We start from the raw sequence: 5,031 nt of genomic DNA on the forward strand, positions 1-5,031 counted from the left end.
GGCTGAGTCCCAGATAAGTCTCCCAAAAACCAAATTTGTTAACAAATGGGTGCATTCAGCTAAGCAATAGGTTCAATTTTACGTTATCCTTCTTGGCCAGAAGACCCCTTGGTGGTTGTGTCACTTTCTCTCAGGTGACGAATCTGCAGAGGCAATAGGTTGGTGTCGTTGATCGTTCAATGCTGTGAAACTATAACTAACCTTCTTACTCTCCAGCCTCAATGCCTGGCCCTCGACTCTTTAAAATCAGATCTTTTAGGACGGTTTTTCAAGATTTGGGGCATTAAAGCAAATCGTCTTCACCCGTTGTTTTGACAAAACATGACCGATTATCACAATGTAGAGATTTCCGCTAAATGCCACCGTAAAAGGTGCAAATAAATCAACGGACCATAACTCTGATTTCTGCTACGAAGACAGGTTTCTTGAAATAAGCTTTTCCTATTGTCTTCCAGATCTCACAAATCTGTCACCTCACGTTTCATCCCCAAAGCACCGGTCCAGTTTTGAAACGATTCGTTTAATTTTGGGGTACCCTGTACATTTTATCTGGTGACTTTTGGTGACCGACATTCTTCTAAAATCACGAGACAGCAGAAATTTACGGTATTTGAAAACCAAGACCTCCAGAAAATGCTGCCAATCTCTTTCAGGCGGAGAAACCTCCGAATGTCTCCTGCGTTTATTCGTTATTCGTGTTCCCAACAGCTCCAATGCGGAACGCCTTCTATGCTGAATAATAAGAGGTCTCATCGCCGCAGCATCTGATTTGAAGTATCACCACGTAATATAGAGCGGGAACGAACCAGTTGGAGCAAAACAAACTGTTAAAAACTCAAGGTAAGTCTCCACCTTCCTCGATGCAATCGGGTTACAGCCAGAAGGCGAAACGGTGGCTAAAAAAACTGTGTAATAATGCAAATACAGAGTTTTATTTATATCATTCACTTGTTGTCGTATTTGATGGCCGATCTGCTCACAGCCAACCAATGCGCCTCCTGCACACCCACACCGGGCCTCGAGCAGTTGATTTCGTTGTCTCGGCTAGCCATAGAATGCCATCTGTGCGGTTCTATACGGAGTCCCTTGGCCGTCGGGTGGGTATGAAATGCATGCGTGTATTTTCACCCTTGTTCCGGCGCATGATGAAATCGGGCGTGATCCAGACGTGTGGATGTGCTTGCACGCAATTTTTTCACCACATGATTGGTTTGCTGGGCAGTAGGCTGATGCACGACCGTAATACAAGCCAATGAGTTGAAATGTAGACAGACTAACATGTAATACAAGTAAAATAGCTGCTGGAGGACTAAACGTTAAGCTGTGGATTATTTAGTCTGTCACGCAAGGCGTTGGTGGATTCCCTATTGGGCTGTTTAAACGCAAAGGTGTAAAGTGGAGACCTCTGTTCAACTGCTGACCGATGTTGTCCTCTTTTGATGGTGAAAATATGCAACCGAATTATCAAGGTCTACCAACCAATCAGCAGCCACATTATCAATAGCTGATAGTTCGGCACTCCATTCACCGTAAACGAACCTGTGACGATTACACATCGCGGGTGTGGTACAGAACAGATCACACCACTTGCTGTGGAGAATTTTGATCCTAAATGCCAGCTTCCGTATCAGCGCCTGCCACTGAAACGTGGCTTACCACTGATGAAACAGCAAATAGTGTCAGGTCTGGTACCCAAACTCATCCTCAAAATCTGATGGAAGTTGAAGGTGACTAAAGAAATAATGAAACCAATATGCAGTGATCGCGTATTACTTATTAGTATTAAAGGAAGGTCCGGAATGGTTCAAGGGGAAGTTTGGAAACGTTCGTTTTTCAAAAATTTGTGCAAACGAGATCTCAACTTTTGTGTCCCTGGCTTGTATCCTCTTGGCATGTGTTTGTTCCTAAACATCTTCGCAGTGAATGGCTCTTTTCTTTCAACATCACTCACCATAGCGCACTAGCCTCTGATATTTGACGGTGGGAGAAGGACCAAAACTAAAGAGTCAAGGCTCATTATAATTTTTAAAGATGCCTCAATGGTCGTCTCAAATTTTGACACTTAATATCCTAGGACCGAAACGCAGTTGGCAAAAGCTAACCACTTACAGCTGACTCAATAAAATGAAGTTCGTGTTTGGGGTATTGACTGTGTAATTAGTGACCCCTGTTGTGTCTATGTCGAAGTGGTGGTAGCGAGTTCTTAGGAAACAGACAACTGGGTCGACCGAATGCTCGGCTGAATTGCCGGCTTGCATACGTGTAGGAGACGAACGCCCAGTACTGGTTCATGCAAGTTAGCGGTGATGAAAGCTGGTTCATTTGATAGGCTGACCGTGGCACAACCGTTCGGCGGACACCCCTATTCCCTGATCGAACCCCGTGGAAGCGGAGGTGCCATAGCTGTCGGGCTTTCTAATTGTGACACATTTTGTGTTCAGCCTCTCCCACCGGCTGCATGATCAAACTTGGCCAAGCGGCTTATGTAGCAGTGTGATTGAGTGCCTGCGTAAAACGCTCAAGTCAACCCTAATTGCAGGTAGTGTTTGGTGCCAAAAATGTTTTCATACCTATTCTCCTTCGAAATAACCAGAATTGTATGTCCGAAGTTGCGCGTATGTGACGCAGACGGTTATGGAAGGCAGTGAAACTCGTGCTACGGGAGAATACCGAGGTCTTTGGGTTAAAGTCGTACGGATACAACGGAACATCTTGATTCAGACCCAAAATGTCAGATGGTCTGGAGGTAGACTGTGTTTATTCAGTGACAGTGGGCAATTTTGTTGCCAACTGCCAGAGACACTAAAAGTTATCGAAAATAAATTTGAAGTTGAATCTCGATTACGGATTCGAAAGCGACGAGATAATGTCCAAAAACTGGTCTGGAACAAACACAGCAAGGATTTGAAAAGTCGGACCCGCTCATCTCCGAGTTTGTCGGAACATCGGTTCGACTCGCCGAGGGATGCAGTGTAGATGAACGAGGAAGACTTTTCATGAGTAACATCGGAAACGAAGCTTTCTAGGTAGAAACGAGGTTACAGCAGGACTGCTGGGGCAGGAACGAACGAGCGTCGTAGGCCGAACATCAAATAGAACCGATTCGAATACACATCTAGCACAAGTTCTAGAACAGTTTGAAGGTAACGCGAGGAAGCGAGCGAACTCTTGAACTTCTAGTCACCCTTTCTTCCTCATCTGACGTACAGAAGAACTTGGAGTGGGCTGGCAGTATTCAGAAGGCCAATCCAACGATCAGGCGTCTATCTGAGGATCGCCCCCTAGACGCGCGAAAGCTTGGTCACAGCAGGTCAAGGGTTGGGGCACAAAACAGGCTTCCGCAGGGCATCAAATCAGCCGGCCTAAAACTCATGATCAAGCCGATTATGGTCATATCCCCTTGTGCTCCCGAAGGCAGGCCGAAGAAACCAGCCGCGTCTCCGGAGAGCAGCTTTTATTCGAACACCGCAGGCCTCTCGCCTACCAAAGGCAGTGATGCCCTGGAGGAGGCAAACCTCAGATGCAATCAGCGCCCAAAGTACGTGGAGCTATCAACGCTTATCTCCGTGACATACGACACAGCTGCAGCCATACACCCCTCAACAAAGCCACAGCCTCTGAACTGGACTGAGTCAGATATGCGGGGACAAGTAGCGAAGCCAACCTCCAGCCCCACTCCGTCAAAAGAGGCCTCTCTGCTTGTGGACACAACCGCCGCCTGGGACCCCAACAACCTGAGCCATAAACATGACTACATGCCTCGTGCATCCACTTGGCCATGCTGATCGCCGGCGGATTGGGTGTCCACACAAACACGAAAGAAGAGCGACTGCAGCAAAACAAGCCACATAAAATTCGCCGGATTAGAAAACTGCCGGCTAGCTTCAAGGTGCATTCCTCAACGGAAACGAGCTTCCTGGGAGCCCCATCAAAATCACCACTTATTGGTGCCGCCACCCAGCGCCAGGGCCTCAGACACTTTTCCGGCCAAACCGCGCCAAAAACACCCAAGAATCCAGGAAGGCGAAAGCTTGCAAAAATCTTTGATCAGCAGCAAATCTGGTCGCCAAAATAGGATGCTGAAAGAGCTACAAACAGCAACTGTCGAAATTTTCGTCCACGGGGAAAAAACTCCGTCCCCCAAAGCCAAAAGACCAGAGCAAACCGGACTCTCACGGGGCGAATGAAACCTTGCAAGCGAAAATCATCCTCAGAAACCACGAAGACAGGAAGCAGACGGTATTGTCCCAGTTGTCCCTTTGGAGCCCCGGATTCCCACCCCTGCGCACAACTATTAAGTCTGTCAACATCCCTGGTCACTCAACTTTCGGCTCCTTACCCTCAAAGGCAGCAGAAACAGTTTTGAAATGCTTGTCCACAAATTGCCTCAGGCTTTTTAACAAACTCGGCGATATTAAACAGTAAGCTTGCTTTGAACAATCGTCCAGAATCGCACTCAACTGGACTTGGCTCACACCAGATGTCACTGACGTAGAGAACTTGATAAACGTTTATTCTATTTTTTGAGCCGACCCGAAACGGGGGCGGGCAGGCGGGGTTACCCTGTACTTGCATGCAGCCCTACCAATCCTGATTATTCTCTCTGACACCACCTCCGCACACTTTTGCGGTGCACTGTGGGTTCATATCTCGCTGCGCAGGTCCGATTCTCTCCTTCTCGGTGTGGTCTACCGTAACCTCTCGAGTACCCCTGAAGATGACCGATTCCTCATACAACCTCTTGAGCAACTCTCCTCCAACCACCACTTCACTCATCTCCTGCTGGTAGGTGACTTCAACGCCCCAAAGGCCTCCTGGATGGAACTCCAGCCCGTCGAATCAGGCGGACTTTTTCCATCGGCGCTGTTTGAAGTCGTTCAACAGAGCGCTTGGACCCAGCATGTCGTTGCACCCACCAGATACCGCGCAGGCCAACTACCATCCCTCCTGGATTTGGTCATCACCAACGAAAGACACTTCGTTGATCAGGTAACAATTAACGCTCCACTGGGACATAGCGACCACTGTGTG

This window comes from Opisthorchis viverrini (genome assembly GCF_000715545.1).
Source record: "Opisthorchis viverrini unplaced genomic scaffold opera_v5_94, whole genome shotgun sequence".
In the NCBI taxonomy this organism is placed as follows: Eukaryota; Metazoa; Platyhelminthes; class Trematoda; order Opisthorchiida; family Opisthorchiidae; genus Opisthorchis; species Opisthorchis viverrini.